Source organism: Rana temporaria, chromosome 1, assembly GCF_905171775.1.
Source record: "Rana temporaria chromosome 1, aRanTem1.1, whole genome shotgun sequence".
Lineage (NCBI taxonomy): Eukaryota > Metazoa > Chordata > Amphibia > Anura > Ranidae > Rana > Rana temporaria.
The window spans coordinates 140253422-140268948 of NC_053489.1; the positions used below are offsets into that span (position 1 = coordinate 140253422).

The 15527-nt window shown below is 45.2% G+C and overlaps 1 protein-coding gene across 2 annotated transcripts in view; it reads right to left on the reverse strand.

Annotated features, from left to right (window-relative positions):
• REEP5 (receptor accessory protein 5) overlaps positions 1–15527 on the reverse strand; it is a 44858-nt gene that overhangs the window by 7397 nt on the left and 21934 nt on the right. The window lies entirely within an intron of this gene.

Consider the following 15527-nt stretch of genomic DNA (forward strand, 5'->3'; position numbering starts at 1 on the left):
ACCTGTGTAAAGGGCCCTTTAGCTTTTGGAATGGAATGTAAAGCAACAAAGATCTGTAGACATTGAGGTGGCACAATAAAAAAAACAAATATGGTTTAGCTCAAATATGGCTGTGCATACTGGAATACTGTATAGAAATCCAGCTTTGATAAAAAAAAAAAAAAAAAAAAACTTCGGACATAAAGCATTAAAAAAAAAAAAATACACTTGTAAACTAGGTCATGTTTATGGGTATAATGTTCCCAATGTGTTCGGTCTATACTTCTCTGGTGCCATGTCTCTTTAAAATGGCCTGTGCCAGATTCACAAATCCCTTCTGCCCATTTTAAGAACTTTACCAACATTTGCAGCAGATTCAGGTAGTTCTTACTGGCACCCACTTTTACTAAGTGGTGCCATTAATGCACCAAATCCAAAAATAATTAGCTCCAGTTAATGGATAAACCTGGGAGAGAACTAAGACCTATTCTAAGTTGGCGTACAGAGACAGGCAGAATGCCCATCTCTGTATGTAGCAGAGTGGCATATTTGCTGCCGCTACCCCCTCCCTCCTGAGAACCAGTGAAACTACAGTGAGAGGAGCCTGATGGGGAAGCGAAGAGGATACTAGTTCCCCATCAGGTCCACTCTCTACTGGACAGCATGCAATGAGCGGATTCTATAGCCAATAGCAGGTCGTCTACTGGATAAGGATCCACCCACTGCCTGTTGTCAATCACAAGGGGAGCAGACCTGATGGGGAACGCTTTGTCGGTGAATCTCCATCTCAGGCTCCACTTTCCACCCCCCACCCCCCAGATACAAAATTCCCCACTGCTGCACCGTCTGTGTGACCGCTGCAGCAGTAGGGAGGAAGTGCATCCGCACTGAGGGGGGAAGTGTCCGTATGAACACTTTGACCTTAGTGTGCGTCCACAGGCGTTGCATGTTCCAAATTCACGTACAAGTACACAAATCTGTAGACTGCATCAACATTTGTCATATGAAGGTACATCAGAATTGTGAAGAGTCCTGGACTCTGAATTCCCCTGTATGAGTCGGCTAGCCCACATCCTACATACATTTTTTATTTAAATCTATAGTAAAACAGGGGGCTGTCTAACTCCAGCATAATACAGAGATTCCTCTGGTAGAACAAAAATATGAAGGAGAAATATGGGAGGACTGCTCAGATCTCAGCAGGTTAAAAAAAAAAATGCCCTACAGTATATCTGCCGCAACATAATATAGCAACAATATAACATGGTTATATAGCTGAATCTGCAGTTCCTTCAAGGCAAAGAAAAACAAGCCTATCTTATTGGCTGTTCTCCACAGTATGTCCAGATACTCGGCATTATCCATCTCTCTGTCCTACAAAGTCCTGGCTACAGCCGGTCACAAAATGCCTTCGGAGAGAGGAATTTGTCCTTTGTAGGCCGGGGCTACTCAAATACATTGGGGGGCATTGATCAAAACTGGAGCAGCTGTGCATAGTAACCAATCAGCTTTTATCTTCAGCTTGTTCAGTTAAACTTTGAAAATGAAAGCTAGAAGCCGATTGGTTGCCATGTACAACTGATCCATTCTGGTGGCTCCAGATTTGATAAATTCCTCTCATACTGATCACAGGGAATGCGGGCCAGACCATGGCAACCCAGCAATGGGAGGTTTTCAGTTGCAGGCAAATACAATTTCCATAGTGGGCATAAAACATGGAAGTAAGGCCTCGATTGGACTTACTTTGCGGTCTGAAGCGCGATCCATTTTTGGATCACGCTTCCAATAGCAACAGACAGGCAGTGAAGAGGCATTGTATTTCTTCCCCACCGCTTATTTTAACCCTCCAATTACCAGACAAACACATGCAACTACAAGCATTGTGCATCAATGGGTCGCAGGTCACAGGCTGGGGAGGATCCAGGACAACCTGGTAATGTAGAAAGTGGGTGAATGATGCGGATCATAAAAACTAAGGACATCTAGTGGCAGAGAAAAGTACTCCATGGGAAATCTCTGGGTTTATGGCGAGTATTGCAGCAAAGTCTGGTTTTGTTTTATCTTTTAATTGGCTCTTCATTCTTAACCTTCTCTCACTGCATTCTTTTTAGAACATAGGGTACATCATAGGTTTACAAGCCCCAGGGTCTTCTTGTGTACTTGGCAGCATGAAAATCGCCCATGTGCAGAGGCTTTAGTACTAACACTCTGTTCATGTGGCAGATTCAGGCTACTAACATTTTACTAAAGCCAATTATAAGGACAAAAAAAAAAGGGGAATAACCCCCCCCCCCCCCCACATACTCCTAAAGCCCTAGCAGCACAAGGTAACATTTACCACACATTCCTGAGATGCTCATGCATAAATAATTCATTTAAACACAAATGACACTTGTCTATATTGAACTCTGACAGGTGTCTAGATGCTGACACTGCAATCCCCGTTCATTCCTTTTCTCCCCTAGTAAGGTTGCAACCTTTCCCTCAAGTCAAACCTGAACACCTTAGCGGCGCACAGCAATTTTTTATAGTATAAACCAGTGTTTCTCAACGCCAGTCCTCAAGGCACCCCAACTGGTCATGTTTTCAAGATTTCCCTCAGATGAAATTGGCTGTGGTAATTACCAAGGCTCCTTTCACACTTATACGACTGCTCCCATGATTTGCATGACATTCTACATGATTTTCAATGACTACCATTTATATTGGCACGACTTTAAAGTAGTTCCTCCAAAAAAACGACATGGAGTCCCCCCCAGAATCCATACCAGACCCTTATGCGAGCAAGCAGCCCAGGAAAGGGGGTTGGGGACGAGCGAGCGCCCACCCCACCTCCTGAACTGTACCAGGCCGCATGCCCTTAACATGGTGCTTTGGGGCAGGGGGAGCCCTTGCGCCACCCCAAAGCACCTTGCCCCCATGTTGATGAGGTCAAGGGCCCCTTCGGGACAACCCTGGCCGCTGGTTGTCGGGGTCTGCGGGCGGGGGGGGCTTATCGGAATTTGGGAGCCCCTTTAATAAAGGGATCCCCAGATCCCGGGCCCCCCACCCTATGTGAATGAGTACATTGTATCAATAAAACATTGTGTCATTGTGCAATTTATTAGGCAGGGGGTCTCTTCCGACTTCTCCGCTCTCTCCGGTTCTCCTCCCGCTGTCCAGTTGTCTTCTGCTAGCTCTTGCCCGGTCTTCTCTGTTGTCTTATATAGTGCATTGTATTGTTGACACTTTTTTTTTTCAGGTGAATGGATAAAAAGGTACAATGTACCCCATTCTCAGTCACATAGGGGTTTGAAGTTCTACCGTTTGCTTCTCTTCCGATCTTTCACCAGTCACAGACCACTAAATGACAGAATACACCAAAAAGCTGGCCATGCCCTGTACAAATGTTCCTCATGAACTGGACAAAATTTGCTCGTGGGACGGCCCTATCAGCCACATCCCACCCAATGCTACTCAATTGAAAAAACAAAGGAGTTGGTCAGAAAATTGTTGAAAAGCAGCTGCATCTAATCAGATACAACTGGGTATTCAGACAACTGGCCAGCTGTCAACATAAAATAGGCACAGCAGGCGATTTGTCCATTCACACCGTGTGTGTGTGTGTGTGTGTGTGTGTGTGTGTGCGCGCGCGCGTGCGTGTGTGTATATATAGAAATAGGCTGAACAAGAAAAAAAAAATCCACCAGTGTATGGCCAGCTTTAGTTTATCAGGCGCCAAAACATTTCTGCAAACCTAAAGCCACTGTCTTACATTTTTAATTTGTCCCCGCAGGATATGGAGTACTGGATATTTAAAACGGTGCCTGCATTATTAAAAACAAACATGTTCTGCTTGTGCTGGCAGCGTGAGGATCCCTTGAAGGAGCAGAAATCACAATTGCACAAAATTGAAAGAAAAAAAAAATAAAAACATTAGCACATTCTGATCCAAGTCATTGTAAGAGGCCTACGGGGGATTAAATAATATTAGTATTGTCCTCAAAAAAGTGTGCTTAGTGCCAGGTTAGCAGAGTGTACCATAGTACTAAAGTGGTATGGGCAAATATGGCATTATCCAGAGAACCAAGCGACAATTCTGGCACAACACACAGGCGACAATTTAATGATGGCATTATATGCAGGGACAACAGAAGTTAGGTCTTCCCCTCTCCACCCACAATCTCCTGCCCAACTGTAATGAAAACATAACTGCAGTTACATTAGTTAATTTTATGGGCTTGTTCACACACCATACATGCATGAGAACTGATGGAAAAACTCACACCAGTTTCCATGCATGTCAGTTATGTGCCCTATTCACACCAATGTTGATGTCATGTCAGTTTTTTTCCCCCCTATGCAGAAAAAAATCTGCATGCGATACCAGTGTTGTGGGGACCAGTGTTGTGGGGACCAGTGTTGTGGGGACCAGTGTTGTGGGGACCAGTGTTGTGGGGTGAACAAGGCGCATAGAGAACAACAGTTTTATTTTTGCCCTTGCAGAACACATGCAAAAAAAAGGCTCTGCGCCATGGTGGGAGAGAAGCATAAATGTTAAGCTTTGTAAAAAAAAATATTCTGAATGATTCTCCATTCACATCTTTCTGGCTGCCATTACTGCATGTCAGCAACTCCCCTGCATGAAGCCCAATTTGTGCCAGTTGCCTTTGTGGAGCTTAAAGAGGAAGTTTTTCCTGCAAAAAAAAAAACCCTACAAGTGAAAGGCATAATGATCTAGTATGCCATGGCTCATTATGTGACACTTACCTGAGATCGAAGCCGCGAAGCGCTCCTCGTTCCCCTCCACCACCACGTTGCCTGTGACTGGCTGGAGCGGTGATGACATCACTCCCACGCATGCGCAGGGCCGGCACAATCCCGGCACTATCCTATTCAAGACCCGGCCCGCTCAGTGCGCCTGCGCTGTTGTCTACGCCGCGCATGCGCCGTAGACCTCGGTGCAGTCTTTTCTGCAAATATCTCCTTAACCGTGTAGGTTAAGGAGATATTTCTTGCAGCCACAGGTAAGCCTTAATCTAGGCTTACCTGTAGGTGCAAGTTGTCAGAGTGGGTTTACAACCACTTTAAACTCCACCTCCTTGCTTTTTTTTTTTTTTTTATTTGGAACAAAGCTGCATCCTTTTCACTTTAGACCAGGGTGTCCAACCTTTTCACCTTCCTATGCGACATTGGAGGAAAATAAATGGTCTTGGGCTGAACAATAAATGCACTAAAATTAAAATTAAAAGGATAGCCGATGCGCAGTTCTTTCTGCAGCTCTTAATGGGTAGAGGTGCAGCCGTTGGGCTCATTAACCATTATGACAGGTCACCAGCAGCTGCACCTATTCTCCGCTCTCCTCAGCTCCTCGTCCATGCAGCATTTACTTACCTGGTGCCCCTGCGTCCCGTGTTGCTAGTGCCATTGCAAAAATATCAGCCCGGCATCCCTCCAGGTATGCATTTGCCTGGCTCATCAATGTACGCTGTCACGGCTGCTATGTTTGCACGGCATTCCTTTTGTCCCTACAGATGTGCATGGGTTGGGGTTTGTCTGTCACCCACAGTGGCCACTGTGCTTGCATGGCATCCCCGGCGTCCCCAGGGTGCATGCCAAGCTCTCTGGGGGGCGCATACGGGCCACGGCTGCAGATTGGACACCCCTGTTTTAGACAGATCTGAACAGATATTATCCATATATATCCATGCTTTTTATGTCAGCATTTTTGTTTATGCTTTTGTCACCTTGATTTTTTTTTTTGCACAAACCAAAGTATGCAAAAAAAAAAAAAAAAAAACCCACACATGTGAACTGAAGTGCAAACCGCTGTAAACCGAATCCACATTCATTAGTATTTTTCGTAACGTAACTGAACTGATGACGCCTGTGTGAAAGGCCCTAAGGGTCTTTCCTGCCAGTCATAGGTGTGTACAACCTATTACATTAGGATGTGCACCCCAAAGCTCAAACAAAAACACACTACGATCACTCGCCATGTTCATTCAGAAATTGAAGGGGCTGATATACATTATTAACGAGCCCCTTCCCTCACTCAACCTAAAACATTCCTGCAGCAACAGCCGGCAGGAGAGGAGAGGAGAGGAGGGAAGCTGGTAGTGCTGTAGAGGGAAGGAGGGGGGAGCCAGAGCAGTAGGGGGAATCTGTGCTGAACAGGGTGATTAGGGTGTGTCTGAGCACATCCGGCACACCCTGTGCGCACGCCTATGCTGCCAGTCATAACTAGGTGTCCATCAAGTGATGCTATTCAAGTGCCACCGTCCCTCAGATTCTTCCTACCCTCTGAGATCAACAAGTACATGATAGCCTCTCATAGCTACAGCAAAGTCTGAGTATAGGACAAGAGAATACTCAGACGGCATCCAATTATCTGAGATATAAAATGGATTGTTATTTGCCATTACCGACGTTCTTTTCAGCACTGAAAGCCAATACGAGCTAAAAATAATCATCATTATGGCAGGCACATACATTAGGAGTTTAATGATGACCAAGAAAACCTTTGGAAGAACAAACAGAAATCTGTAGGCAAGTACTGACTAGCAACACAATGAAATATACATTAAAAGAGACTAAAAGTATATGATTGCTGCAATTTGCCTTAATATCTCCATAATGGAGATACAAAACACAACACGATTATGTCATGATCTGACAATTTGTCTTACCCTGCTAGGACAAGATAGACGACAGATTTGTTTTCCCTTTACGGTTTGATGCATTGTTCAGATACAGCAATCCTTAAAGAATTCAGATTAGTATTGACTGGTTGAAAAACGGGTTTCGCACACACACAGAAATAATAATAGCCTGGGCCTACCCCAGTTTCTCAAACACAATATATACCGTAATCAGTTTAAACAGATTTGGACAGCTTTATCAGCTACTAAAACAACATGTACAAGACATATTCAACTAAAATAAATAAATATGTACACAAACTAACTAAACCACTTAGTGCCGGTTCACACTACAGCGACTTGGGATCCGACTTGCGTCGCGCGACATGAGTAATTCCATTAAAGTGAATGGAGCCGTCTTAATGTACACGACTGAAGTCGCTCCGACTTCAGAAAAAGGTTCCTAGGCAACTTGTACCCATAGATTTCTATGGAAGTTGCCTCCAAAGTCGGATCGCCATCTTAACTGACGCAACTTTAGGGCCCTTTCACACGGGGCGGATCAGTAATGATCCGCCTCCGTGTGTCCGCAAAGCTCAGCGGGGATCCTCCGTAAAATCCCCGCTGAGCTGGCAGCTGACAGGGCGGTCCCCGCACACTGTGCAGAGACCGCCCTGTCTTTCCTCCGCTCTCCCCTATAGGGGATCGGATGAACACGGACCGTATGTCTGTGTTCACCCGATCCGATAGACGGAAGAAAAATAGGATTTTCTTCCGTCCGCAAATGCGGATCTTTGCGGAGGCGGACAAATTACGGGTGTCAGCAGATGTTCATCCGCTGACACCCGTAATCACATAGGGACCCATGTATGTCCCGTTTTCATCCGCAACGGACGGATGAAAATGCGGACATACGGTCCTTACGTGTGAAAGGGCCCTTACAGGAAGAGAAAATTGTTTACTCGGGCAAACCCCTCCCTCCAACAGAGCTGATTATTCTGTGATTGGCCACAGCCAAAGTTAGTTGCTCCAAGTCACACTGAAGTCTCCTTGCAAAGTCACGCTGTAAATCGGGTTGCCCCTGTGTGAACCAGGACTAATGGGCATGAATTAAAAAACTGCAATTTTTCCTGCAAATAAAATGGAGATTCAATCAGTTTAAAAAGCAGCACGTTGTGCATCATCTAATATATGACTCAAGCTGTTCCCCATCACCCAGAACGGAAATGTATATCAAAGCTTGAGAAAAGCTAAACTTCAATGCTAGACCCACAAAGTAGGTTCTGCTCGGTTCAGCCAGTCTAGGCAACCAGAAAAATGCTTGTATGGGAGCGGTTTTACTAAGGGTGGGAGTTCACATTCGCACCATGTTACACCCTAGATACAAGTGTAATGTGGTGCATAAAGTCGAGGTAGCCTTTTACAGATGGTGCACCAGGTTGCTGACCTCTGCAGAATCTATGAAAGTAAAGACTTCGCTGTTGTCAATACTCACAATGCAGAGCTGCAGCCATCTTTCATAATCCAGAAACGGAGCGGAATGAGACTGGCCCTTTCCTAGCATCAGGCCCGTTTTTCAGTGCATCCTCCGTTCACACCAGCGCGATTACAGATGCGACTTGAGTGGCTTAGAATTGAATTACAATGGAAACCACATTGTTTTCAATGGTGCACAACTGCCCATTCACATCAATGCAACTCCGTACAGTGCGATTTATATTGGAAAAGGTTCTTGTACTACTTTGGTGCGATTTCAGTACAGTCATGGCCCCATAGAATTTACAACCTTATCAAAGTCACATCCAAGTTGTACTACAAAAATTGCACTAAAAATCTGATAAAAATTGTATTGCAGCAGTGTGAACCTAGCCTTATACTGAGGATAGGACAAATGCCTCCTTTGGATTTCTAAACTTAAAGCAGAGGTCCACACAAAAAGTGAACCTCTGCTTTTCGAATCCCTCCCCCCCTCTGGTGTCACATTTGGCACCTTTCAGGGGGAGGGGGGTGCAGATACCTGTATAATACAGGTATTTGCACCCACTTCCGGGAATAGACTGTCGCAGGAGTCACGCCCTTTCGTGTCACCCCCCGTTGTCTTCTGGGAAACACACTGGTCCCAGAAGACAGCGGGGACTAGTGAGGGCGCGGCTCGCGCAGTAGGTAACAGGGCAGTGAAGCTGCCACGCTTCACTTCCCGATTCCCTCCCTGACACACGTTGGATCACAGCACTGTGAACCTAGCCTAAATGGTCTTGAAACCCCAACAATGAACTTATGAAATATACCATTTAAATACGTTTTTTTGTGTGTTCAATAAGTGAAAAGAAATCGGTTGATTGTACTAGAACTCCCTGTGCTGAACGGTTATTTATATTGTGGACAGCAATCTTTGAGCACTACAGAACCCCTCCCATCTGTTATGGTGACAACACTGCCTTTGCAAAGACAATACAGAAGTGAGCATTGTCACCATAGGATAGGAAGTGCGTGACTGGCAGAACATCGAAAAAGCCAAAAAAAGAAAAGGAAACTAATGCAGCCGCCACAGACTAGCATTTAGTGTACACTCCAAGCTGTGAGGTAAATGTAGCGTGACTACTGCAATATTACTAATGGCACCACCACTGCATACCATAGGTACCCAGATTGTTCTCTAGTGTCTCATAATAAAGCGAGGGTCTGGCGTTAAAGTTAAAAGTCAGCAGCTACAAATACTTCCAGGGTGCCCGCGATGTCGGCAGCCTAAGCCGAGCAATCTCTCGGGTCTCAGCTGACGTTTTTTTTTATTTGATTTTTTTTTAGGGTGGACCTCCGCTTTAAGGCCTCATGCACAATGGACGCTATAAAAACCGCCAGCATCGTTAGCTGTAGGTGTAAAATGAGTTTTTCAGCAAAACTATTCTCCAACAGAATCTTATGGCTCAAAACACTGATAAACTCAGAATAGCCGCGTTTTTCAGCGTTTTTAAGCTTTAACCAGTTATCAGCTGAAAAACTCCTCTTAAAATCCACTAGTTCTGGGGGTTTTTCTAGCCCGGAAACACCCCTGACAAAAAACGCTCATAAAAGCCTATGTGTGCATGGACACATAGGATAGATAACATGCTGGGGAGTTTATTGGCTGCAGAAAAAAAAATGCCTGAAGCCAAAAACAGCAGACGTAAAAACGCCCAGTGTGCCCAAGAAAGCTGGCTGCAGAAGAATAATGATCAAAAAAAAGGTAAAAAAGGCAGAATTGTAATCATCCTGAAAATCTGCCGCAATCTCACATATGTATCATACAGACTGCTGCACTAGTCTGGCGGTAAAGCTAGGCAGTCACTACAAAGATGGCCAAAATGTACCTGTCTATGCCAGCTTTTGTGTTTACCTTAGCGCTTTGCAAACTGATGGTGCTGTATAAATCCTGTATAATATGAGGGTTGTTCAAAATCTTTCCACACTTTTTTTCACTTTAAATAGTCACCTTCCCTTGCGATGCATTTTTCCCCAGCATTGTACCAACTTTTTAATGGCATCAGCAAAACTCCTCCCACCCTCACCGTTTCCAATGAAAATATAGAAGTGCAGAAACTTTTTGAAGACCCCTCGTAATAATAATAATAATAATGCCCTGAATAAGTGATGGTGTACTGCGCACACACACTATAGGGTTAAAACCTGTGGATACATTGAACTGTACAGCAAACCGTGCATGAATCACGATGAAGTCACTACTTGCTGTACATACATGTTATTTGCTCAGAAAAACCACATCTGCGGCATTGTACGAAGAAGAGAAGGGGTTAATGGAGACAGTCATTCTGCGAAGGATCACATTTCTTGCCCATGCCCACCACTTCCTGATCAGCCAGTGATATTAGTGTGTAAGAAATACACTGACTCACCCTATATGTGTCAGACACATCCGCCGCCATATCTTCCACACAAAGACCGGCTGTGATTTCACATCTTGCTCATAGGCAAGAACTAGGATTTGTGGGGCAATGATCTGTGCCAGGGGCCTTCAGGTCATGTTTTAACTCTTATATAAGTGCAGAAAAGAAGCCGTTTCTGTTGTAATACCTGAACTGAAATAACGGGATTGGTCGTTTTTTTTTTTTTTAAATAACAAAGCAAGGCATCAAAATACAAAATTTCCTTAGGCTCTGTTCACATCATGGGGTTCTGGATTGCTGCAAAATGCGGGACACGGGGATCACAAGCGCGTCACGCATTTTGTAGCGATTAGGAAACGCGAGAATGTTTTCTGCTGCCATCAATCTGTCCAATGAGGAGAAAGACAGTAGCTGGAGCCGCTGCGCTCGTGCACATCGCTGGATCGGGTTCAATTAAAAAAAAAAAAAAGAAGAAAGAAGGAGGGGGTAGTTTGGCAGCACAGAAGGTTTTTCACCTTAATGCATTAACCACTTCAATACCGGGCACTTTCACCCCTTCCTGCCCAGACCATTTTTCAGCGCTGTCGCACGTTGAATGACAATTGCGCGGTTATGCAACACTGTACCCAAATTACATTTTAATGATTTTCTTCACACAAATAGAGCTTTCTTTTGATGGTATTTTATCACTGCTGGGTTTTTCTTAAGAATAAAAAAAAAAAAAAAAATTCTTATGATGAGCACAGAAAGGCATCATTAATGGGCACTGATTGGTATCACTGTAATCAGGGCACTGATGACCTGTCCGGGTGTCCCCTGTGAGGCGATGTTGCTGATCGGGTCTCCTCACACACTGTCATTGTGAGGCAATGAGAGCCCATTACCAGTACTTCCGCATTTACATGTGACCGGCTGTGATTGGACAGAGCCAATCACATGGTTAAAGAGCCACTTCATCAGCTCTTTACAGAGATCGGGGTCACCTAGGAACACAGCGCAGCAGCGATCGCTGCACACCCCTGCGAGAGCGGGCATTCTGGGGCAACGTCCACCCAGAACGAAAGCCACACCGCTCCATCATCTGACGGCAGGCGGTAAGTGGTTAAAGCAGAGTTCCATCCATAAGAGGAACTTCTGACATGTCACATTTGGAATGTCATTTTGGGGGAGGGGGTACCAAGTTTTGACAGGTACCCAGCTCCCACTTCCGCTAATGGTGCCAAGCTGAAGTTCTCCTCTCCCCCTTCCTCCCTGCAATTTTCTGGGACACGTCACAGGTCCCAGAAGATTGCACAGCCATTCAGAACGTGCATGCGCAGTGCACACCTGGCTGTGAAGTCACTAGCTGTCACAGCCAGATGCCGACACTTGAAATGCGAAGAGGAGAAGGAGAGAGGCTTTGGGTGCTCGCATTGCTGAACCGCGGGATAGATGAGTGTCTGTTTATTAAAAGTTAGCTCCTGACTTTTAATAAACACAGAAATGGGTGGAACTCCGCTTTAAGGTGAAAAACCTTAAAAGCGTTAACCCAAATAAAAAAAAATAAAAATAAAAAAAAATAAAAATGGACCCTGCTCCTTTAAAAGCATGTTATATGAAACAAGTGCTGTAAACAATAGGCAACGCTGTAGCCTTTGCTTCGCACAGCACCCACAACTGGTTGTAGCAAACAATAGGAAGCCCCGGCGACAACAGCCTGTTTGAAGCCTGAGGGATCCTTCATATGGTAATTGTGAAGAAAAATTTGAAAGTATTAACGTCCAGCAAAGGAGGCCGGGAAATCCAGGAGAAATCCAGGAGCACTTGTGATCTCACTTGTCAGCTACATGGGACTTTCATAAAATCCAGGGAAAAGTGGCGAGGAAGATGAATAGCCCATAGCAGCGATTACAGCAAGTGTACTTGTTTTTCCTCCATTGTGCAGTGTAACATCTCAGTATTTACCTCTTAACATCAGTCACAGCCAATTCCGAAAACTGACAAGTGAACGTCTGTCATCTGTTTGGAAATATTATATGGGTTAGCTGTGGAAATATTATATGGGTTAGCTGTGCGACCTACATTTAAAGGGGCCACGTACCAAATAGGTCTCAGCCTGTCTTACCCAACTCGTATGCAATGATCACAAAGTACCTGAGCCTACCAAACCTCAAGCAACTTTTCTTCTTTTTTTTTTGTTTGAATGTATGCTGGGGAATAATAAAAAAGGCAAAAAAGAAGTGCAAGCAACCAAGTACCTCCAACCTACTGACTCGCAGCACTGCAACTACAAGACTTACTTTTAGCGGTCATGTGGCAACTCCACATAAGTACAAGTTTCAGAACTTGCTTCACACTAGCGAACATGATTTTTTTTCGTTATCTTCACTGTTATGGCTCATTCACACGTGTCCTATGGGGAGCCATTTGTTTACTCTTCTGTCCTAGCGCTGAGCCGTGCACAGGCAGCCCATTTAAGTGAATGGACACTTGACAGGAACACAGGGTGCATGAACTTCAGCGCATAGCTGTGCGTCCAGGTCCATGAACCTGCATAGCTGTCAGATTTGCTATTGACCAGGCGGGAAGTGGTTAAAGTGATTGTAAAGTCCATTTTTTTCCCCCCAATAAAAATGAAAAACAGGTTATACTTACCTGCTCTGTTGCAGTGGATTTGCACAGAGCAGCCCAGATCCTCCTCTTCTCGGGTCCCTGTGTGGGTGAGGCTATATAGTTGATGCATGTCCATTTACTTACATGGGCTGCCTGCACACAGCTCAGCAGAAAAGTAAACAAAGGGCTCTTCATGTTGTATGAGCTCTTCAAGAAAGATATACAGTGGATATAAAAACGTCTTCCCTGGTGGTCCAGTGTGTGCATCCACGGGGGACTACGCTGATAAACAATCAGCGTATACCCCCCTGTCAGAAGAGCCGCCAATCGTCTCTCCTCTACTCGCGTCTGTCAGACGCGAGTGAGGAAGAGCCGGTCAACGGCTCTTCCCGTTTACATTGTGATCAGCCATGATTGGACACGGCTGATCACGTGGTAGAAAGCCTTCGCCGGAGGCTCTTTACCGAGATCGGAGATGCAGGGTGTCAGACTGACACCCCGCATCACCGATCGCCACGATACGTGCTCCCACGGGTGCGCGCCGGCATGTTATCCAGCTGGACGTTAATAGACGTCCAGTCAGGATAACAAAACCACTTTCCGGACGTCAATTTGCTATTGACCGGGCAGTAAGTGGTTAAAGTGATTGTAAAGTCAAATCTTTTTCCCCCCAATAAAAATAAAAACCAGGTTATACTTACCTGCTCTGTTGCAGTGGATTTGCACAGAGCAGCCCAGATCCTCCTCTTCTCGGGTCCCTCTTCTGTGATCATGCCCCCCCCCCCTCCTGTTCAGCCGAGCAGAGTCACAGCTTCATGTCCATTCAGTCATGGAGCCCTGACCTGCCCCATTTCTCCCCTGATTTGCCAGTTAGCTTTGATTGACAGGAACGGGAGCCAATGATGCTGCTGCCGTGTCTCAGCCAATCAGGAAAGAGAATCTCAGACAGCTGAGTTTTCGGAGCCTGGGCACATGCTTCAGGAGACAATCAGACTGTAGATATATTACATGAGAATGCTATAAATCACTGCTATAACAAGGCAATGGGGAAGCAAGGATTAGAGTCTGCAGGGGACCCAAGGGCCACAGGTTGAGCACCAGGGATAGAGAGCAAAGGCCTGCTTGGATACAAATTAAGTGGATAGATGTTGCTAGGTTACAAAGTTTTGCTAAATTCAAAGTTGATTGTACAAAGATTGCAATGTGTATGGGGACCCTAAAGCTGGGAACACACCATTTAGTTTGTGTGTACAGCTGTCTGACCGTCTTCTGTTGAATGGGCATGCTGGAAAACGAGCATCCAATCAGCAGCCCATCAGCACAGACAGCCAATGACTGCCACTGCTGATCAATGTGTTCTGGCAGGGGGGGGGGGGGGGGGCAATCCCGCTGTCAGAACAGAATAGCACAGCGAGGGAGATTGCCGCTCTAATATCACAACCCCCTGGGTTGAATGAAAAAATAAATAAAACTGAGCATGTGTACCCAGCTTGTGATTGTAAAGGATAATTTTTTTTTTATTAAACAAACATGTCATACTTACCTCCACTGTGCAGCTCGTTTTGCACAGAGTGGCCCCGAACATCCTCTTCCGGGGTCCCTCGGCGGCTTCTCCCCGCATTAGATAACTCCTTAGAGTTTCCCCCGAGGAGGTTACCTTGCGGGCGCGCTCCCGTGTCCAGCATTTGCTTCCATAGACACGAAAGTCGGACTCGGCCTCGCCCACCCAGTGCCCATGTCATGGGATTTGATTGACAGCAGCGGCAGTGGCTGTGCTGGTATCAATCTATCCAATCAAGAGCCGGGACCCCGTGGAGAGAAGGACGTCGCGTCCCCGCTAAGGAGGTGAAGGGGGATCAGAGGCCAATGACTGCTAGGTGTTTTTTCTCCTTAATGCATAGAATGAGCCTTTACGACACCTTTAAGATCACCTGCATTCAGAAGTAAGATCTGAAAACAGAAGTGTTCATTTACACAGAGCTCATTTAGCATCTTTCACACAAACATCCTGGAATAGGTAAAATGTTGTAACCATACTAAACAGAGCACTGGAGATCTGAACGTGACCAATCTAGTGATCATGCTATGGAGATGATAAAAGGCCATGTCTGCCCGAACAGGTGAGTGATTATATTACAGGGATGACAGACGCACCATTGTGATCTATGCAAACTTAATGGAAAAAAGGAGAGAGAACCACTTGGCACAGATCTGCCACACCTAAATGAAGTACAAAGAATAGAATTATGCTCCAGGTGGCTAGAAACATACTTGTATTATTACCACCATCGTGTTCATAGGTAGAAGAAGTGAATGCAACGTCCCTTATTTGTACAAAGAAGCATATGGTAAAGTGCATGACTTGGGAAAAATCACAAAACAAACATAAATGAGTAAACAGCATTAACCACATGGGCACAGACACATGATCTCCAAAATAAATGTTTAAAAAAAA